Below are 24,599 nucleotides of genomic sequence, written 5' to 3'. Positions count from 1 at the left end.
TTGCTTTATATATGTGAATATGTTTTCAATAGGCTTTATTCTTTGAACATTTCAGTCTTTTGCGTAAAGCTGGCGGTGCTTCAAGTTCCAAAATTCCAACTCTCTTTCTCAGCGACAAGTATAGACGTGGTGATTTTTTATAATAAATACACATAAATACAGATTCTTCATATTTCCACATATTTATTTGCAATAAAGTTCGCTTCTTCAGTATAAGTTGTGATCTGAGAAATTTACTCCAATTTGTTCAAAGTTCCTATTTCTATGTTGCTTTTGAGTAAATATAAATTTAGTTAACCTTCACTTCTGTTTCAATATAACTTAACGTAGAAGTTCAAGCTCTAAATGTTTAAAACATAATAAAGTACTTTGACAGCATTAGGAAATTCTTTAATATTCAAAATTAATAGAATTGTTGGATTTCTTCCTTCAAGAAAAGTTATGGTGCCACTGAGACTGTACAATATTTCAAAATAATTTTATTACACTTATTAAGTCGTTTCAGTAACTTTTACAGCTATAACCGATTCTTATCTGAAAAGCAGCATTACTCGAGGTTGTCCTACTGTTTTAAAAAATCATCTTCAATTTTGTTGAATGCACAACTACAGAAAAAAAAAATTTTATTAATTATTAATTAATTACGTTGGAAAAAAAAATATATTTTTACCAATATAAGGATTTTGGTATTCATAATAAGAGTTCAAGCCAAAGAAAAGTTGACACAGTTGAACAGTTGTAGAACGACCAGTTTTTCAAGTTAAACTAAAAGCATAAAAAAATTAAAAAATATTTTAATTTGGATTTTAATAAATTATATTAATCGCTAACTTAAAATATATTTGAAATATATGTATATTATATGAATCTAAATTTATTATGACTACATAGTTAATAATAAATAGTTAAGTAAATTTATATAGCTGTTGTTAATGCGTTATTAAGTGCTATTGTTGGTTACGAATACACTAAAATTGTATATTAACACTCGATTTAATAGTTCAAATTAAACTGGTTTCAATTGCAATCCAAAAATTATAAATGTTCAAATAAATTACTATAGTAGTCCTAAGACAACTAATGATGGATAAGTGGCGATATCTAAAAAAGTTATATATTTAGGCCAATAAATAAATTGATTAAAAATTAAATTTTTCTTTTTAACACATTCTACACTATTATCCCGTTTTCAATTTAAATACCATATATTACTTATCAAAGAACAAAATTTTTTAATGACATGCTTTGTATTAAAATAATTGTTACTTTTTTTACACGTGCGAATATGTTGTAAGTATGATCGGTTCAATATATGAAAATATTTATTTACAAAAATCAATCGAATTTCAATATACTATTTTTATTCATTTTCATTATCAAAATTATTTTTTTATTTTATTTACCACAAACAACAAAATTCAATTAAAAACACTTGCCATTAAATTTGAACAAACTAACAAAGTCTGAGATGCAAATAATCGTATGAGAATTTGAACAAAATTCAAAATTGTTTATAGCAATGTTAAGGTCGGACGTTCGGTGGGCTGATGGGTGGATGGGTTGATGGGTCCGGTGGTGTGAAGTGTAACTAACCCAACCAATCAACTGAAACCGCATTTGACCACAAAATGAAATGTTTACAGGGCAAATGTAATCAATTTCGTATTGAAATGGAATAGAACATCCGACTGTTGGAATTCTAAAGCCCCCAAAATACTCCCACAGACTTGCATACAAAATTCCCTTCGCTTAGCAAAACGTGGGAAAATTTGCAACTTTCGCTAGTTTTAACTGGAGCTCTTAGACTTATTTGTGCGAGTGCATACATATTACATGTTCGCATGTTCTTAAATGTCGTCACACTACAATAGCACAAATGTAGATTGAAATATTGAAAGTGCAGCATATCATCATCTTATTTATAAAATTTTAACAAAAGAAATGTGTGTGAAAAGGTTTTTATATTGTATTAGTAAACATGTAAGATCTGTCATTACAACGGTTTTATAAATATTCACAGATATCGTAAAAAGAAAACTCATAAGATAGAAAAGCTGTCAAAAAATAGAAAATCTATAATAAAAAAATGACTAGTAGTATTGTTCATCATCATCATATAACATTGCAACTTGAGTTAACGCGAATGGATGCGTCTGTGCTTCAATATGTGCGAATTTATATTTTCTATATACATTTGTACTATTTTCTTATATGTATATAAAACACATTTTATATTTTGTTATATATTTAATAATTTCATATTTTCCATGAAATATGACTTCAATACTTTGAGATTGGCTTTTTTATTCCATTTGGTACTAAAGTTCACCCTTCATGAAAAGGATTTCATGCTCGAGTAATTAAAAAAAGAATAATCCACTATAATCTACTATATTAAAATGTTCTTTAAATGACGTTAAACTTTATTTTTAATATTTTCAAATCTTTTTCTTTCCCTGAATATTGACGGCTATATTCCTAGCTTATTCCACTAGCAATATACACTTACAAGACAGGATTTACTAGTACTGACAAATATAGGTCATTTAAAAAGCGAAGGAGATTTTGGAACCTTTTTATGTACTGCTTCATCATGAACATGCTTAAATTAACTGGGAGTTCCAACATTTTGTGCTTTGTAGAACGTCTTAAAACTAAAGTTTTAAGCATTCTTTAAATTCGCGAAAACCGTCGACATCCTACATATTGTCTTCAACAAATATACTCAAAGGTCCTGCTCCATTTTTATCGCTAGGTATTAATTTATATGTGGTTTACGGCCAGCTCAATTAACCTAACCTAACCGAATTTAACCTATGTGTGCGGCTTATCATGATACTAATACATACTCTACTCTTCAGATTCTTATAAACATTATATGAGTTTTTATAAAAGTAATGCATTAAGATTATACTATTTTCTCTATGAAATTTTGATAGTTATCAGTGTACATACTGTTATAGCGACCTTCACCAGACAAATTTAGACTATCTACGGTAGGCTGATTTTCATTGTGATCTACATTTTGCAGGTAATGTTTAAAGATCATAGTACAATATTTGTATGAGTTTCTTCTGAGACTATGTAAAGGTTTTGAGAGAGCTTATGCTATCTATTAAGAATGTTACAATTTCAGTTTATTTTACATAAACAGTAGATCATCACTAATCAAACCTCTGGTAATTCAAATTCCTTCGTAATCCAGACAAAACTAGTTTAGCCATATAGTTTGGATCGTCTACTGATGCGTGAATCGGGATCACATGTTATGAATATGTCTGTTCAATAATCTAAACATATTTATGGGTTATGTGCATATGAATATAAGTATGTTACGTATGTATATCTATTTGCTCTGTTTCCTATTTGCTTATATACTTATTATTTATTATGTAAATGTGTCATTTATGGATTGATGTGAGCTCCTCACTCACATCTCTCTCCTCTGTTTACTAGAATGAAGTTTTTACATTGTTGGGGAAATCTTCTCCAATCATTCCTAAAAGGTTCTTTTTATGGTAAATGGGTTCAAGTCCAGTATTGATTTAATGAGCATTGGATTATTGTTCAGTTCTATTTAGTACTGTTGTTAAAATGAATACATAAACATATATAAAACTTTTCCTATATTTGACTTTTGCAATTCGAATGAGTTAATAATTCAGATTGAACTCAATTTTAATGAATATGGATTTTCGGGGATTTATTGTATGCATATTCTAAAATGTTATCAGTTTTCAAGTTTTTTATTATCAAAATTATAAAGCTCTTATTTTATTTTATCAAGCAATCAATTATCATAGCATTTATACAATTTTAATTTTTGAATTAAGAAAATTCTAAGAAGAAGGAACGATATGAGTACTTTCTTTAAGGAAATTCGAGTTTGAAAAGAAAATATATATAACATTTTGTAATATGTTTATCAACGACCAATCCGCGGCTCGTCTTAGAATTATATTTCAATCCAAGATTCTGGTTGACAGTGATGAACTATAGTTATAGCGATAAAGTAAAATGTCAATTCCGGTTGTAGTAGCCTCAGTAATATTATGTTAATAAGTCTGATAACAAATCGCACATTGTAATGATTATGGAAGGAATACAGAATATTATTGGTTTATGCTTGAAAGGAAAAAAGGAATGTAAAGAAATTAAACTTATCTGAAGAGTATTTTTACAAAATACCTAATTTTATAACACCAACTTCTTTAACTTTTGTCTCGCTTTCATATTGACTACTTAATTTTAAAAAGAAATTCGTTGAGTATATTAGTTTTTAAGGGGTGTTTCCGTTTTTTTTGTTTGATTTCCTATTTCAAAAGTTTCAAAATAAGGAAAAAAAACAAATAACATCGAAACTGTAATTTCAAATAATACGAAAATAAGCGTGAAACTATTTATTTTAGATCAGATGTAATGTTGCATTTTATTGTGCATTGTGCTGCACTCTGTGCTGCGAGCAACAGGAGTAGATAGACGGAACGCAAGAAATGAAAAAGAATACCAAGTAAATCCATTTTCCCATACTAAACCGTAAAGGACGCGCTACTGCATTTAAGCATGTATGCAAGTGAGTTAGGACATTACGATTACAATTACAAATACAAATACAAATAGAAATAAGTACATAAGAGCACTGGCAATTGCACTGGCAATGGCAAATGTAAATGTGAACGTAACTGCGGATTTGAGATCGAGTCTGAGTCTGAGGCTGAGTCTGAGTTGGAGGATTTGTGCCTTAAAAAACGGGAATTGTTAGGAAAACACTTTTAACTTAAGCAATTGTTGTGAAAGTGTAGCATCATATCAGCTTGAGTGGCGGATAGTTGGTCTTCGCTCGAGAAGAACGGGCACAAATACTAACAATGTGAAACGGCGTCATATCCACAGGGATGGCAGATGAGTAACAAGAGGCTTAGTCTGGGCGTTCGCATACGTACAAGTGCTTCGAATTGCTTTCACTGTCATGGGACACATAGCATATTCAAGAAGAGAAGAATTATACAAAAATAAAACTAAAATCTGGAAAAAAATAACAAAGAAACAACAAAATAGAAACTGAAAAGAAAACAAACACAAAATACTTTAGAATAAAATACAAATATAAAACGAAATGAAATGAAATTTTGTAAACAGTCATGCATTTGCAGTGTATCGTTTCTGAAGTTTCAAGTATGCGAAAGAGGATTACACTGCGTATTCGCTATTTGAAATGCACTATTCTAAAAAGATTTTAAGTGAATTACGAGCGCTTATGTGAATGAACGTATCCGATTTGATAAATTGCAACTAATGCGCTAAAAATATATATGCATTTACTTTTTTATTTACAATGGTTATTTAAAAAAAAAAAACATAGACTTTCACAAAATAGGTAAAAAGGAACAATAGAGTTAAAGAGGCACTGCAGTATAAAATGTAAATCAAACACATGACATTAGACATAATTCAAGTAGAAGTAAGTATCTCATATGAAAACAATTATCGAGAGTTTTTCCTTAGTTAAGTCGTGAAGTTTGCTTTACTTAATATTTACTATATAAAATACATGCTATTCATTTATCTGCATCTATATGCATGTATATACAATATATTTCTAAATAAGTATAATAAAATGATAAATTTTAAATTTTAGTTTCTTGAAAAATGCACTAACGCTGCAATTGATTGGCTGACATATATATTGACACCATTGTTATTCAGTAAGGAGGCTCATTTTTAGTTTAGTAGATATGTCGACAAATAAAACTGTTGCGTTTGGAATAATAAAAATCCACAAATAATTAACGAAAGACTATTCTATCCACAACAGATTACTCTCTAACTGTACGATGTGGTATATTATCTGGAAATGTGACAGGTCCGTACTTCGTAGAAAAGATGAAGGTGTGTCACAAATCATAAATTCTGATCACTACAGCCACATGATTAGCATGTTGTTTATATGTAATAAAATTCGTGTTGATAACTAGATAAAAAGGAACAACAAAAATAAAAATATGCACAAGATGCACAAGGGTAACTAAATATGTGGGAATTAGAATGACTTCAAAGAAACTAAAATATTATAACCAAATTATTGCCAAAAAAAAGAAAGTAAGTTCCAAAGTCAAACAAAAAAGAATAATTCTGTATTCTGTATAAATTAATTAATGCAGTTTTTGTTTAAGTAACAAAATAATCTACTATCACAGGCAATTAAAAGTGATACAAACTTTATAAAAAATATTAAGTTATACAGTTAAAAAGTATTAACTGTATATTCTAAAATTGAATATATGCTCTAACTCGTTAAACAAAGAAAATTTATTATATAATTTATAGTTAAAAGTTGCCTTAATGATTTTCATGATTATGTCTTGCCATTAATATTTCTGAAAGAATAGAAAACAGTTTGGTAAAATATGTTTTTTAAGTACTTTTACAATATTTTATATTTTAATAAAGACGCTTCTAACATATCTAACATATCGAGTTGTTAGAACGGCGAACTTAGCTGAACAATAGACTAAACAATCTTATTTAAAAAATCCAACAGGGCGTATGAGTAACAATATTTGTCTTTATCTAAATAATAACTTTAAAGGGAAATTTGTACATTTCTTATTACATTCAATATTACCTATATTTTTAGAATTTAAAAAAATGACTAGGTACATTAAGTGACTTCCTTAATGTCCTTAATTATGCTTTAGCTTGTTGCATTAACCTCTAACGTCACTTCTCTTGTTTTCATAATTCATTATATCAGAATATGTCTACGTTGCCACCTCGAACAGACTGTCGTCCACATTTTTAATGACCAACCTACATGCGATGACTTTTAATGCATTATCTGAACGCTAAAAATATTTATAAATAATTTTATGCTTAGATATAAAACTATTTGTTTGCTATACTTTAATTATACATTTCTACACGATAAATGACGATATATTTGTATATTTTAACTTTCCACAATTTGCTGTTTGCATTTGTTTCATTTAATAAAATCGATAGTTGACCTTAGAACCATTTTAAATATTAGAACGTTTATTGACCCTACATTTTGGTATAGAAAATATTTTATTGATAGTGGAAACGGGGAAATGGAAAATTAAAGCTTAAAAATGAGAAAATGTGACACATTTTCATTTGAGCATAAACATATTTACTTGTCTATATTTGCGAAAGCTGAAAGCCAAACAGTCTATACTCGTAAATCACTAATACACAGGCATTTACAAGTATCTGCACACAATGCTGATGATCGCAACAATTAACTTTTCACAGCTGTTGTAACACAGAAAGCCGAGAGGCAAACATACCAAAATAAACAGCAAATAGACAAAGCCATAAGCGTACAACCTGAATAGCAGACATAGATACACATACACATACACATACATATACACGTACATATCCTGTTTATATGCAAAAAGATACAAATATTTACGAAATTTCGTTAAATGTTTGTAGATGCTTTTGCATCTGTCGGAATGTGTTGAACTTTCCTGTGTTTACTGAGTTTAATTAAGCGCATATTTGTAAGATTTTAATAAATAAAATGAAAATACTCAAAAGCTAAGGAAAGAAAATCAACTAAATCTCAAATGCAGGCTAATTAAAGTTTTCGAAAGTGCAACAGCAAAAAATTTTAAGGATAATTATTATAAGGAATGATAGTCTATAATATTACTTTGCTGAAAACTACATTAAGCTTGTTAAAACAAAACATTGAAGAGATTAAAGGACGCCTTGAATTAATAACATACATTATTTCAATAAAAAAAAAGGATTGAACTAAAACATAATGTAAGCTACATACGTATTTCACAAAGTTCGGATGTATGAGTACAAGCAGAACCTCACACACAGGTGAACCAGAATCTAAAGCTTTTAGATCAGTCCAAGAATTCGCTATATCTCAGGAACGAACATTCTATTATGATTTTAGTCCATTGATTTGAAAATATATAGTAGCATCACTAAAACCATTGTAAATTTTGAATTCAAAATAAAATTTTAATTAAAATTTAAATGTGATTGTTTGAAGATAGTTTAGTTTAGGATATTCCGGCGATCTTAAGGATTTACTGAATTCTTTTAGCTCATTGTGTTACCGTATAAGAACTTAAAGATTTAAAAACCTTCTAACATAAAACCGTAGCCAAGCTTTTCAAAAATAAAAATAAGAGCCTAACATATTCAATCGCTACCTCGCATGCACAGGAGAGTAACAAAGCTGATGTGACGCACTTTAATGGTCTACTCCACAACAGGAATGACAGGAATGTAGTAACAGGAGATTTAATATTCCAGCATGGTTCCATAAACAAATGTGACCCATCAAAAAACCAGCCTTAGACTGATATCTTTACGGGACATCTCAATAAGTTTGCAGGATTTTTCCTTAATATTATGAAATGCGACCAATTTGCATACAGATACTCGCATGACTTGAAGGTTAATTATTTTGCAAACAACATATGGTTTTTTCGATAGAGGTGGAAATGTCTTTTCAGTAGACTGTACGTCATATTACTGCAAGAACTCGTCAGCTTTACAAGATTATTAAACTACCATATATAGCTTTACATTACTTAAAAGAAAGTCAACAATAGCTGTTTTTCGCAAATGATAAATGAATGAAATATTTAAGTACACTTCAAAAAAAATTCAGATTTTTATATATATCAGATAAATTAAAAATAAAAAATGTGTTCAAAATAATCTATTGACAACTTGAACTATAGCAATTAATACACGGATGGTCGGCCTACTTCTCAGATACGTCATGTAGCAATATTATACCTCATATGACCCTTTCCATTTCTGGTTGCTGCTAGAGGTTATTTAATTACAAATAATGCTTGTCTGGTAACTTTATAAACTTTTTAGCAGATATAAAGTTTAACAGTTTTCAACCAATCATTTCGCTGACCTTAACAGCAAAACGAACCGTATAAAAACTGTTAACCAGGCATTAAATTCTTCAATAAATCGCTTGCAATTAAATATTGTAAAAATTATAAATGAAGGAATAGCGATATCAAAAAAAAAAATGAAAAAAAACCACATTAACATAACGAATTAAATATTTTTTAAATGGAAATAAAACTGAAATTGGGTTAAATAAATTTTATAAGTTTTTTCCATCGGCTTGCAAAACTGACGTATTTATTGATTGTCATTGACGTGTGCCAATTAAATGTAACATGACTGACTATATGGAAAGATACCTCATTTTCTGGAATCCGGTATAACGTTTGTTTACGTAAGCTTGTACATAGGCCCATTAAACATTAATGGTTAATTATGATGTTACTACATCACATACTCTCAGCAATAAGCCAAATAATCCACGTTATCAATTATCACATTTACTCGAAACCTTACACCGTATATCTCATACCGACCACCATCAGGAGCAGCAGTAAACGATGCAAAATTTCTGCATGATTTCCTATGAGCAATCAAATACGTGTACGACACAAACGTGAGTTCGGAATGATTGGCAATTGCCATTAATGACGTATTCATTAAATATGTAATAATATTGGTAATTGTAGCTGAAATCATTCTTTTTAATGATAAAACTCGTAACTACCTTTCCGCTGGAATATTGACAGCAGTAAAAACAACAAATCACATATGAACTCATTATAGGCACGTTATAGTAAAACATAATGTTTCAATTTAGTACCGAATGAGTCCGTAGGGTGGCACTGGGTATGTTGCTTTGTCATACATAGGTTATAATATGCATAACTCATTGCTCATTGCTCATTGCTGATTGCTCATTGCTAGCTATTAAGTAAATTGCAAGATCCATGGCACGGTATAAAAATCACATATACGTTAACTGACTTTCCAATATGTTATGTTACAGTGAAATTGTTGTGTCATTAACCCTTCAATTCGCAGTGCCGTGATGAGTTTTAATGCTATTAACCCCAAAGAGCTTAGGGTTCGATCATACATCAATGGTTGCACGTTCGCTTGTACACTAAAATTATAACACAATATTTATCATAATATTTTAGCTTAGAGCAATATTTTTAGCAAGTTGTGGTATGGATTGATTTTGGACTTGTTTTCCTAGTAAAACACTATTCAGGAAACTAGCACACCTTAGGGTAAAATATTTTATTTCATTTTCGACTTTATTTCTGTAACACATGAAGCGCGATTTTACCTTAAATGCTACTAACTTGTACTGTTTTGGTTAAAATTTTGTCGATACAACGATACAACGATACAATAAAATTGCAACATTATTCACAACTGCGAAGACAGCACAGGAAACAAACGTCGCGTCTTCGCAAATTTATTTGGCGCTGTCTATGACGGAAATTCGCTAAATTGGCTGCAAGTCATGTGCGTAGCGGCAACAGTCTATGCGGTTAGTGGAACGATACTTTAAATTTAACAGAGTAAAAGTAAGAAAAGTATTTAACACATCATTTAAATTGAACAATCTTTGAAAATTAGAAATAAATTTAACTTAGAATCACTGCAAATTTAATGTTTTTCACATAAATACTAAGGATAAATCAATTACCTAGTATTTACTTACACTTTTTAATTAGATATGGTTTCTCAATTTAAACATACATTCTATTTAAAAAGTATACAGAATTGTAAAATAAAATCAAATTAAATTTATTTTGCTAACGTCAAACTAAAACGTATCGAATGCACAGACAAATGCAACACAGCATTTGACTTCATAATGCCATCTATACATTTTTGTATGCTGATTAAGGCATGACCTTCAAATCCTTCAATAAATGTTTATATATATATATATATAATGGACACAATTAACTCTTAACGCCTTCACCGAGGAAGCAGTTTAAGTTTCAGCTATAGTACATACTGAGCCATGACAGAAAAGGACGGAACTTGATTAAGTTTTTTTGATACCTTTGATGGACTATAAACGCTTTGATATATTTAAACCCGGCTTTAAGCCTAGTACTATTATCCATTTCGCATTTCTTTCCATTTCTTTTCATTTGTATAGAAAAAAAATACAAATTTTAGTATATATGGTAAGTACGTGACTTTTGGTATTAAAAAAAAAATATTATTTTTTTCAATAACTTTTGTTGTTGTTCACCACAACTCATTGATAGAGCGTTATTTATTTGCTGCTTAAAACAGAACACTTAAAGTTATGTGTGCAGCAACTCCTTTTTTATTATATTACAAACATCATATCTAATTTCATAACTAATTCCATAGCTAATTTAATAACGTTTAAAATACAAAAAGAAGAAAAAATACCTTTTTCTATTTACAGAGCTTGGAAAAGCTTTTTAGTATACAGCAACAACAACGTTTTATTATCAGATAATAATTTCTCATTATTATTATATTTATTTAAGATTTTAAGATTAAGATTCTTAATAATATTAATAGTAAATATAATTGAGAGCAATGAATACCATACAAAATACCATAATTAAAATACCATATTTTTGCAATTGCTGTATTTAAACGCCAAAAGTAGAATTCAACATTTTTGTAAACTTATTTAAAGTACGAGAAAATTTATTTCCTCGAGCTGTTTAAGACCGACAACTTAGTCGACGATGCTTTTTCTTCATCGCTTTACAAATATCTGGAAGAATTTGAAGTACGAAATTAGAAATACTAATGATGAAATTATGATGAAAAAGAAATGTTATTTAAAATATATACATTTATATTAAACATTTAATATTACATATTAAACATATGTATCTCACACATTTATTAAAGATAAGAGTTCTATTTATAGTGCATAAACGAAATTTTTGAAAATACATGAAGAAAAAGTTATTAAAAAGCACATTTTATTTTTTAACTTATTAGTTGCTAATGACTTTATATCCTAATATAATTTTTAACTATAATTATATTTGTTGTAAAAGGAGATATGAAAACTTCTTACAATGTAAACATTACTTTCAATACGCTATTTATTTAAATTTTTAATAAATATATAAATTTATATCTCAAAAAAATTATTTACGAATAATTAAATACAAGAATTATTTCCAAGACCACTGCTGATGGGTATTTGGCAATATTCAAAACAGCCATGATCATGATCAGCCAAAAATTCAATTAATTAAAATAATATAAAATTAATTATTGTTGTTGTAGTTCACTACTGTTCACACTACGAAAAATTTCTTTATATAAATTTATGCAAAATTTAGTTTGTGTTGAATTTTACTTACATATGTAAGTTTTATTAATTGTGAAAATATATTTGAGATTATATATTTGAGATTATATATTTGAGATCATTGTTCCAGTGATGCCAATATGTCTTTAACAAGAGACTTTAGCAAGAGACTTGTTGTTTTTATACCGTACTTCAGAACGACTGAATAAATGTAATATTGTTATTGCCTAATTTTATTGATTAAATAAATAATATTGATTTTTATTGTCAAAACTATTTTTGATTAAAATAAGTCAATTAATTTGCTTCTAGTCTAATATTTTGTTTTGTAAATGATATTCTAATAAACTTAAAATTTAATTGAAACTTTATTTCTAAGTGCAGAAAATATTTTTTTTATCATGTTGAAAACTTAAATTACTTAAAGATAAATTCTATTAAACTTTCAACAATTTTAGCACAAGTATATACGCATGTATAGAACTTATAAAGATACTTCGGTACTGACAATTTATTTTAGATGATTATCTATTCAAGTTTTTCCCAAAATCCACCTGCAGTACTTTATTAATTGTGAGTGTAAATAATTTTAACTAAACTACACAAATTGATATTAAAATTTTTACTATGTATGCTAAAAGTGCAATTTATAAGTTTTTCAATTTTCTAAAATTTTCTTAACAACACCAACAGCATATAACATACAAGTACATTCTCTACTCGCACTTACTTATATTACTTATATTAGTATGGAAAGATAAACAATCTCAGCAACTCAATTTTCACTTGAGCATAATTTCAAAATAACCACAATTTAGACAAAAGCATTGTTTACAAAATTTGAACTTTTCGGCAAGTAATAATTTCGTAACTATAAAATTAATGTGAATCACCCAATTTGACAAACAATAGATTTGTCATGAATACGAAAATGATAAAACCAAAGACTTGCGACAATACAGAAAATCAGTAGAGGAGCTTGTATGAACGACAGCGGTAGCGGTAGCGGTAGTGGCAGCGGCAGCGTCAGTATTAGCTGCGGCAACAGACTCACAAAGCCACCGACCGACCGACCCACTGTAGCAGAAACTAAAACAGAACAGAATTGCTAGCAATAATGACAGCGTTGGCGTTGGTGTGGCAACGTCAACTGCAACGAAACTGCTTCAAACCAAAGACACAATAGCGTACATGAGTGACAATGACGGTGAAACTCTTAAGGCATTCTCACATCTACACTCACACAGACAGCCTTACACGGAAAGCCATTTTACTTGGTGCGCTACCGCACAAAGTTAACAACTTTACATTAGAAAACTCATATGCATACGATGTACAAGTACAAAGGCAAAAACATGCAGCGCACACACACTGCCCGCCCGCCCCTCACACTAATACAGCAGTCACACATGCTTGCTTGTCAGTGTAAAGTTGCCGCAAGTTTGGTCGAATTGGCTAACTTGGCATGAACAGAATGAACACGAAAAGAAATAAAATAAAATAAAATAAAATAAAATAAAATAATAGAAAAATTGTAATAAAAATATGAGGAGGACAAACAGAGAGAAGCAGAGAGGAGCAGACGCAAAAGAAGTGGTAATAAAAGACGCATGCAAAACTGGTTTAGCTTCTTCGCACGCTTTTGTATATTTAAGAAAATTTAGCTGGAAGGAAATTTATATTGTAAAAGTTTAAGCAATTCTTTCCGTTCTGCAGCATAAGTTTTATGAGGAAACATGACGGAAGCATCGTTTGCTAAACAATGGCGCATGCAACATCTCAACCGACGCCGAAGCCGATGCCGATGCCGATGTCGATGCCAATGCCGTTGTCGATTGTGTTTGCTTTGTGTGTGCTTAAGTGTATGGAAATGTGCAAGTGTATGGCATTTATGAATCGAATTGACTGTGTAGTTAAAACATTTACTGAACCGCAATTAAGACGTGGTTTAGCTGCTTCAAATGATGCCACAAAATAAGTCAATTTATATGCACAGAAAAAACTAGTAAAATACATTTAAAAATGCATACACATGTACTTAAGCAGCCTTTAAGTTGCAATACAAATTCCTTTCTTCATCCACTTAAGTGGCAAGTTAGCGTAGAACTTGGAACAATTTGACAAAATATTCATACTTTCAGGTGATAATATATTTATACAGTTAAGTATAAACTAAAAAACATTCAATGCTAATTAAATGAGTAATGAAAAAATGTGCTCTACTCCGGATTAGCAGTCGGTTTAAATTGTCTTGAGTTGCTTAATGGAATGTCCTCAATATAATTTACTAAAGTCATATTATAAATTCAAAACCTAAACTATAATAAGCTTAATAATTTGTAGTTTATGCTTTAGTTCTAATTAATAGCACAATAAATTAGATAAATAATGCAAATCAATCAAGTGTACGTTGACTTTGTGAGTTAACACACGAGTCCATGGTTCAAAGTTGACGAGGCAAAATTTTCTGAAACTTATAGTCTAAAAATTATATACGAACAATTAAACTATATAACCCGTTACCGGATTTCGGCCTGACGCAACACATCACTCTAGGCGCCTCTGCTACCTTGGCTTCTGAAACTTGTAGTCTAAAAATTATATACGAACAATTAAACTATAATAGCATGTCTTTCTTGGCGTCTCTGCTACCTGTGCGTCTTTTCCACTCTCGTACATCTAGCGCAATTAATGCTTCCTACTACACCAAAGACACGGTCTAACTTCACACCTTCTTTTTTTCAACTTCTGCTTCAAAGACGTTTTTCGCTGAAGCATTATCATCCACTCTAACGACATGACCAAGCCAACGAAGACGTGAGATGTTAATTCATTTCATTATATCGATGTTCTGATAAAGCTCGTACAGCTCGTAGTTAATTCGGATGCGGTAGTTGTCGCCAACGCACAGAGTACAAAAAGTCTTACGAAGAACTAGCTTCAATGCAGTAGTATATTTCATTTTAGTTGTTTAGTTGTTTAGTTTATATGAGAATTGTGATATATAGTCAATATAACTAATATTCAAGATCCACTTCTGCGAAATAAGCAATATACCAAATTATATCAAGCTATACCAAGCTATACAAAAAGCTTAAAAATCGAGCAAATATATTTTATGCATACCAACAAAACGGATGTAAAAGAAAAAGAAAATAGATGGACATGTGAAGTTAATTAAGTATACTATATGTATTTAATAAGTTCTTTTATAGTATAAATAATTTAAATTATATATTACAAACATATTGTAAAACATTTTTTTAAGAACTTTAAAAATATTTTTATTTAATAAAAATCAGAGGTGACGAGGTCAAAAACCATTCCGCTTGTAAAAGAATGACAGAATGAATATACTGTATCAGAAAGAAGAATGGTTAAAAGATCTGCAAAAAGAAATAACGTCATTACTTTATAACAACGATTTCACACAAACAGCATATTAGCTGTGTTGCATATTCGCTGTTATCATACTTAACCAACTTGCTTTCTAAATCCTGTAGATGAAATGTAATCTTAAAAGTGTACGAAAGAGTACCGAGTTGTCTGTTTCCTACCATAAATTCTAAGAAGTGTTAACGTGTCGTTAGCTCTTCTTAATTTTGTGTTAATTAAATAAAATAAACACAATAATTATTAAAGTACAACAGCATATAATATAATTAAACAATTTAACACTACTATGGTATAACGTATTGATCTTTTGTTTTATCTTGAAGTTAGTGCAACTGGACATTTTTCATTTGAAAGAAAAAAAGAACGAATTGTCCTTTGTGTGAAACATCCTAAGTATTAAAGTGAAAAAAGGTCAATTAAAATGTATAATAAAGGCAGAGACAGCATCGGTGAAGTTGTAAGCTTTTCCTTTTTATATTGCACTTTATTTATTGAGGAAAAACAATTACGTTCTGAGTACGTTAGTCCAAGGAAATGCTGCTAGCAACGTTATGCATCCACTGCTCTGCTGAAGTTCCCTACCACACTGCACCCGATAAGAGTAAAAATATTTTCAACCATTTTTTAGTGAGTGGCTAAGTGAAAAATAAATAACAAAATAAATAAAAAATAAATAAAAAATAAAAATAAATAACAAAATAAATAAAAAAGCATATACACAACACCAACAACAACAACAAAGTGAAAAAAGAAAATGAAAAATGGAAACTTTGCTGTTACTTTAACTTCGTGGATAGATGCTGTCGTCAATTGTTATCCTTTTTGCTGTTAGTATTGTCGCCATCGTCGTTGTCGTTGTCGTTGTCGTCGCCATCATCAACATCGTCGGTTTATTGTATTTGCCAAAGCGAAACTTTTAATTAGTGCGAAGCAAAATAATGACAACTTTTTTTAAAACAACTTTTTCCTGTTGATGTTGCTGTTACTATTGTTGCTGCTGCTTCTACTTCTGCTGTTGCTGCTGCTGTTGCTTTACTACAGTTTGTACTGACGTTGCAGTTATTGCCATTATTGCTGCTCTTGGTTATCTTAGCACTGTTGCTCTATGTGAAAGTGCTATGTTCATTTTAATTTCACCAACGAATTTTTAATATTTTTTTATTTGTATTTTTAAATTTTTGCAAATATAATCAAGTACTTCCTTTACAACAAGCACCAATAAACACATCAGAGATAAACCAAATATTGTAGTGGCATTTCGGTACTATTACTAAGTACATAGTTTTTTGAATTTATTATATGAATGCTAGTGCTCCAAGACAGTTAAACATAATTTTAAAAAAATTACAACTTTGACTATTATTTATTACATTATTTATTATTTATCAATTTTAATGCATATAAAGTCGCTCAGGTATAACAGACTCCAATATTTTTTAACCTGAGACTTATCTAAAACCTTTGATATTATTTAGAGAATTGAGCTCTTCAATAAGATCCATAGCATCATTAGTACAAATTAGCTTTCACGTAATATTAAAAGTATCATGAACACATATAAAACTTATCTGTAATATATGAATCCTCTATGTTAAAATACTTTTCATATACGAGTTCATTTGTTGAAATAAATTTAATGAAACAAATTATCGAAATGTAAATTAAATTCGAACTTATTAACAATTTTACATACATATTTTATTCCCTAGAAGCAAAATAAAAAACTATATATATAACAGGGTATATGTTGTCAACATATTAAGTGAGATACAGAGTATTAAAGGAAACTGTATCACAAAAAATTGTAAGTAATGAAAACTCCAAGTAAAACAAACAAGACTTATTCAATTTTAAATATTGTTACTCATACGCCCGGGTGGTTTCTTTTTATTGATTCTCAAAAAAAAAGTCAAAATGATACTAAATTTAAAATTTTTTATTAGGAAAATATGCATTGAAAATTTTTTTTCTAGATACTATTTCTAAAATAAGAGTTATACAAAAATTATAGAAAATTTTTTTTTACCAAATATTAGGATATTTAAGATAAGTTAAGGCAATATTAGGCATAGACTAAGAAAATTTTTAAAATTTTTTAAGAAAATCAATTTTAAATTGCCAAAATTTTAAAATGCATTTAATTAAAATAATATATCAAATAAGAAATTAAGAGTACTCAGTAGGCTAAAAAACGTGTATATATTAAGTAGATAAGATAATTTTACTGTAATGATTCTCGGTTAAAGTTTTGTTTAAATTACATATCTGATTCTTACATAAATAAAAATTTTTATATTTATTCTAATTACTAATAAAACACTGTGTACATTCAGTATATAATGCATAATTTTGATTTCTCAAACGCGCTGATTTGACAACGGATTTTTTGTAAACTTAATTTTTAATGGACATTGTTCCACTAGGCTATATGCTAATATAGCTTCTTTCTTTTTGAGATCTCGAGGTATAAACTTGTAGACTTTTACTTGGAAACTAATAACAACAGATAGACATACAATACATATACATTTATATATACATATGCATATCAACATTGTAATGACCAGAATCACAGTTTTTTTATGATAAGAATTCTTTTAACATAGTTTTTTAACTTAGATCATAGATATAATACTAAGATATAATACTTTCTTGTACTAAGAAATTGTCTTTAGAAATGATTTCGTTAAGCAATAAACTCCCTGTATATTACTTATTTAAACTCAATATTAAATATTTAAGCTATAAATTAATATTCATTTATAGCCTTAATAAATCATTTTGAAGTATAAATTATATTGTAAAAAAATTTGTCATTGTGAAACCACAGAAATTTATTTGATTTTCAGTTAACATATTTGCAGCAAAATTAATATAAAAAATAAAATTAAGCAAATACATTTTATTATTTGCAGAAACAGGCTCAAAGTAAATACATACATGAATTTTTTATGACTTAATTAATTTTATTCTTTTCTGAGAACAAAATACACTTTTTTTTTGAAACTCGTTTAAGCTTTTCTTGCATAAATAATAAAACACAGAATTCTGCATTCAATTATTTATTAACCGTATAAAAGTTATGATGCTGTGGTATTCATAAAGTATCCTTACGCTTTGTTTAATTCATCGAACAAGAACAGATCGAACGGAAAAAATACGCGGTACTTTATATTAATGAAGTTGTGGCATTCGCGGTCGTTGCAGCCTCAATACGCAACAAAAAAATTCAAACCAAAAACAGTTGAAAAGGAACGAATTACTAATTTTATACTCGTATATGCATAAATACAATAAATGCAATGAATTCAATGCAATTGCGGGAAATCATATGAAATGGGGCAATTAATCTGCGTTATCAAAAACCGCAATGTAATTAAAACGTAAAAATTGCAACAAAAAACAAACAAATATAAAACTCCAAAAAAAAATTTATGAAAATTACACCTTTGTACTTCAAAATAGCGAAATGTCAAAACGTTAAGTGGCCATATGCTTTAATTTATATATTTACAAATATTTACACTGGATGCATATCCACGAGGTACGAGTATACTCGCGAGTAGTAACCGCACAATAATACACCCACTCAAGTGTACATACACGCCTTTAAGCTTACACAGCATCGCGGTTACAATTTTCATTTCAAGTGATTTTCGATGAAATTCACTAAAAACATGTAAGTTGAACACAAAATTGAACCGTCCCAAACACATTCCACATACATATCTTTGGTGCCTTTAAGTAAATGGTAATTGCCAGCGTAACAGAAAGGTAAATATAGCAATGGCTTTTTATTCGGCATCCTTTGAAAACCGTAGCAGTAATTGTTGTTGTACTTTGTAACAAAAAAAGCGAAAATACGATTTTTGGTACACATATGAATATCAAAAATATTCATGACAATGATAGAATTTCGCGGTATCATGACAGCATTAACTCACGCCTTTCTATTTTGAATTATTCTCTCAATAATATTTTGCATCGGTTTTTTGACACCTCAACAAAGATCACCTCAACAAACTGCTAAAATGGCTCGATCTCTGGAGAATAAAAGTTAACCTTCACTCTACGACGAGATACCTGCCCTGCCCTGCCCTGCCCTTCGTATTAATGAGAAAGTAATATCCAAGTGTAATGACATAAAATACTTAGGAATGCACCTCGACCGAAGGCTTACGTGGAAAAAGCATAAAGAAACCAAAGTAACCCAATTCAAACTCAAACAACAAGAACTAAACTGGCCGATAAACAAAAATTCTGAACTTAATCTCACCTATAAAATAAAACTTTACAATACAATGATAAAACCCATCAAACATTGAAAAACTCCAAAGAGCTCAATCAAAAATCCTCCGGCAAATAATCGGTGCTCCCTGGTATACAAAAAAACGCGAATATTCATAGAGATCTTCGAATTAACTCAGTCACAGATGTAATTGTCAGCAACACACAAAAGTACAAAATCAAACTTAGGAACCACCAAAACCCACTTGCAAGCAATCTTACCCAAAGTACTGGAACCCAGCGACTCAAAAGGAATTGTATAAACCCGGCTATTCAAGAATAGTGCCCGACATGATAACGAAATCGGACAAAGCTTTGGTTAAGGACAATTAATTATCTATTTTCTCTTCTAATACAGAAATTATTCAAAATAATTCGAATTCTCCGAATAGTTTCACTGCGAAGAAAAATAGTAAATCCAGATAGTCGAAGGCTCCGGATTTACAAAAAATCCGATTTTATTTTCAACTCCGAAAACTTCGTTGCTATCCGCTTAATCGAATACTCGGATAACTTTGGTTTTTAAAATATCCGAAGAATATGAACAGCATTAATTTATAGCATAAATTCTGTAAATTTTATATATATATATATACATAAGATCATGTTTCTGGTCTTCATTTCCAGTGTCTGTATTTGCTCTTATATTTGTTAAGTCTTAACTTGGTTTTAAAGATTGTCAATATATTAAAAAAAATTTTTTTTAATTCAACTTTAATGGTTTAAAAATTTATGAAATTATATTGTAAGCTACGTTTAAGTAATTAAAACTTCAATATAAAGTTTCATAGAAAAGCTTTCATAATAACTATAATTTAATTTTTTTTTACCAAATTTTTCTTTTAACATTATTCAAGAATTTTTTATAATAAATCTCATCGTTTCAGTAAAAAATTCATGTAATGCACATTTTTCACTCTGAAGCTTAAGGACATATCATTTATTCATTTGTGTCCTAATCTACAATCGAAAAGCACGACACGACACAGCAACACACACAAATCTTCTTTTGGTTCGCTCCCGTTTGGTTTGGTAAAAGTGAAGATTACAATTTCACCAATTTGCAATTGCTTAGTTCGACGATTGCAGTTCCTAAGCCTGGCAATTATAGTCAAGCACAGACCAGCAAAATTCTATGTAAACAAGTTATGAACGTTGCTTGTGCGGAATATGGTGTTCCTCTAGCCTACCTCCACTTCATCGAGCGCAACAATGAAATTTTTTACTTTTTGTATCGATGGCGATGAACATTTGCTTACTATGGGTGCCTTTGCTATTCTGTAGGCATTAGAACAACTGCACTTTATTTCGTATTCAAAATAAAAATTTTTCAGCTATTCCTACAAGGTGCCTATGTACGAATGGTAACCTAATTTTTGAAACCACTGCAGCAGATTGCATTTGATTTATGCCATCAAAGACTATGAAAAAATTGAAAATTAACAGAGGGATACGCACGTTAAGGTACCTAAAAAATGATAATACCATGTCTTCGTAAGGACTGCACAACTTAACATGTTGAAACTGGAAGAAATGTAGAGGAATAATAACACAACATGATAATAATCCATTTATATTAAAGAGTACCACATTATGTTATTTTTAATGTTACTTTAATAATGAATTAGTAGTTGTAGTGGTTGGAGGCATCAAAAAGTAACGAGAATTTTGAAATACAGCCCGCGTTGCATATTCTTGATCGAGTCATGTGTAATGGTTGCACTGCAAGTAGGGTATGTTTTAAATATTATACACATATGAAGTGTAGTTTGTGTACATAAAGCAAGATCTTAATACAAATGCTGACAAGTACGACATACTTGAAGACATTAAAAATAACGTATAGTATGTTCCTTCCAACACGTTAAACAGATTATGCTTGCTCATATATGAATTAACATCACAGCTGTTTTTGATATGAAAATATGAATTTTATGCAACTCATATGACTCATGCAACATAAATGTTTTGGACACAATACAAGTGAGAGCAAAAGTTGTTTCTAAAAATGTGTTGGTTATCGAACAGTTCATTGTGAAACATAACACCTTTGTAATATGACAATCACCCTCCAGACATGGCACTCTGCAACTTTTTTCTATTAACCAAAGTCAAGAAGATCCTAAACAGAAACTACGATGATATAAGCGCTTGATATTAAACTGTGACTATTTTAAAGAAGATAAAAGAATCTTTATTATTTAATAAAGGTTGAATAAAAATCCGGTTCCAAAGGAAAACTCTTTAAATATGTTTGCAGAATGCAAGCGATTTCAAGTAAATATGGAGACATTTTGGCTATAAACAATCATTTCGAATAATTTATAATGATCAAGTAAATTTATATAACTGTGGTTTATGCGTTAGTTCTAACTAATAGCACAGCAATGGCAATGGCTGTTTATGAATAAATAACAAAAATTGTTAAAACATCAAAATTTAAAAACGCAAATTTTTAAATTATATACAGACAATTAAACCAGTAGATTTTTCTAAGACCTTTAGTGATCCGGAACATTTGTATGGTTAGCCCAAAAATTTACTTGGTTAAAAAAATTTCAATATTTGAAAATTTGTTTTTATCATTACCACTTCGTTTCTAATTTCTAATTAAATATTTTTAGTAAAAATTAGTTATATTTGTTAGTTTTTGCTCAAATCTCGTATAGACTATATAATTAATAAATTTTGAAGAATAAATTTTCAGTGCTTTCAAATACAAAAATGTTAAGCATCAACTTAATGAGTATTTATTGGACTAAAAATAAATACCCATTTATTTCAATCCATTTGAATTAATTATTTTTGATATATTGGGAATATTTTCTTTTATATCCTGTACTTTGGTGAATATTGAACATATACGTCTACCACTTTCCCCCATACGAGTTCTTCATTTTTGGACCAAGAAAGAATACATTATTAATTTATAACTTGTGTTATTAACTTTAATACCTGATCTTCAAAATCGTACTTTTCATTTACATATTTTCGTTAAGTGAGTACAACCTTAAAAAAAAAATAAAATAAATTACTAATATATCTACATACTACAGACGCATAATAGATCTTTTAGGTCGGGATGCATTCATAGCTTCATACAGTCAAACTTCCATAACTCGAAGTCTAATTTTGCAAAGAAAATGTTCCACTTATGGAGACTTTGAGTTTGAGAATTTTTTTATTTTTTTTTTTTATTTTTGAAAGAAACTAGAATTAGATTTTAAGATGTTCATTTATTTATTTGACATCAAATACAGCACAGAAGTTATTGTGAAGTAAAACATTTAGATATTAAGGTTTGTAATTTTAATTTCCTTTTCTTTTTTTCAGTAAAAAGAGATTCCAATTTATACCAAAACTAATAGTGATCATCAGAGTATCATTCGTTTGTAAACAAAAATTCAGAATTTTAAATGAATTTCATTCTTGGAAGGCTGATGAACAATTTCATCCACCGAACCCTCATCATCACTTTCCCTTACGCTTAGCATCGGATCCACTAATTCAGAGCTATAATGCTCAATATAATATAAGCTCAATATAATCGTTAAGAGTAGCATTGGAAGTTATTTTATTCACTTTAAACCACGCTGCCAGCGACTGTCATTTGCACAAAAAAGGAACATAAGAAAGACAAAATTAAACATTTGATTTGGAAAAAGGAACTTTCCCTAATAGCAAAATGCATTCATACTTAAAATAAAAATTCCACTTATACCATAGAATGCACTTTCCCATATTCCTATTGGTACGTGACAATATTTTCATTCGATTTATAGAGAAATTCGAGTTATGGAAGCAGAATTGTATGTAATTTGCTCTTTAAATCCTTGGAGCGCTGTTCGAGTTATAGAAAATTCGAATTATAGAAGTTCGAGTTATGGAAGTTTGACTGTATTTAATAATAATAACAATAATCTACATACCACAAATGAGTAATCAATAATCAGGTAAAAAGATATACACATAAGAACTATTCAATAAATGTTGAAAAGAAGTGCAGATATGCATTTCAACAAATGAAAAATCTTCAACAAAATGGATGCAAATAGTCATTAAGGACATGATTTGATTTAAAAATCTCTGTGCTGAAATCGAAAAATCCCTTTGTTCATTTATTTCCCATATTCGGCGCATAAATCAATCAATTATGTTCCATTTCGGCTTTGAATCAAAGTTACAAGTGCAAAGTCGAAAGTCTTTTTCCGAAATGGCTGGCAACAGCACAAAGCAAACTCAAAGCAAAAACTTCGTAGTTCACTTAGTGAAGAAAAAATGCTGATTCAACGTTTACTTAACACAATTCCGGGAATCCTTTTTTGTGCTCAAACTTTTCCTTACGCAAAACTATCAGCGCCGTAAAAGTGTGAATTGTGCAAAATATCAAAGAAAAACGCGAAACATATTCGCAGGATTATATTATCCTGCGTGAATTCTATCAGCACCATTTTTTTCCTATTTTTATTATACGATGAAGGAGGGCTCGCTCCATCGTTGCTTCACTGCGCAGTGAAATTGTTACGATACTATAATACCCGTACTGTGCAGAAATTAATAATAAGCGCAAAAACTACAATAGGAAATTGAAGCAAATTTTATTATTAATTGATTAAAAGTGATTTGAACTATTTTCATCAGTGAAAACATTATTTTCTCATTAGTGTCAGTTTTTCCTCTTTTCTATTAATACTTTTTTTCGTTTAATATTTGCGACGGCGTTTGCCGTTAGTGATAGAAAGATTTTGTAAAG

The 24,599-nt window shown here is 29.5% G+C and overlaps 1 long non-coding RNA gene across 1 annotated transcript in view; it reads right to left on the bottom strand.

The window, feature by feature from the left end:
* Positions 1-237: 237 nt before the first annotated feature.
* LOC119661913 overlaps positions 238-24,599 on the bottom strand; it is a 29,793-nt gene continuing 5,431 nt past the window's right edge. Inside the window, exons 4-5 of the long non-coding RNA XR_005250634.1 lie at positions 671-765; positions 238-605 (exon numbers count right to left, since the gene is read on the bottom strand). This is a non-coding gene — a long non-coding RNA (uncharacterized LOC119661913). The remainder of the gene's footprint in view (positions 606-670; positions 766-24,599) is intronic.

The sequence above is a fragment of the Teleopsis dalmanni genome, chromosome X (assembly GCF_002237135.1).
Source record: "Teleopsis dalmanni isolate 2A chromosome X, ASM223713v2, whole genome shotgun sequence".
NCBI classification, from domain to species: domain Eukaryota; kingdom Metazoa; phylum Arthropoda; class Insecta; order Diptera; family Diopsidae; genus Teleopsis; species Teleopsis dalmanni.
Note: the sequence above shows the minus strand (reverse complement) of the source record. Positions and strands in the feature narration are given on the sequence as shown.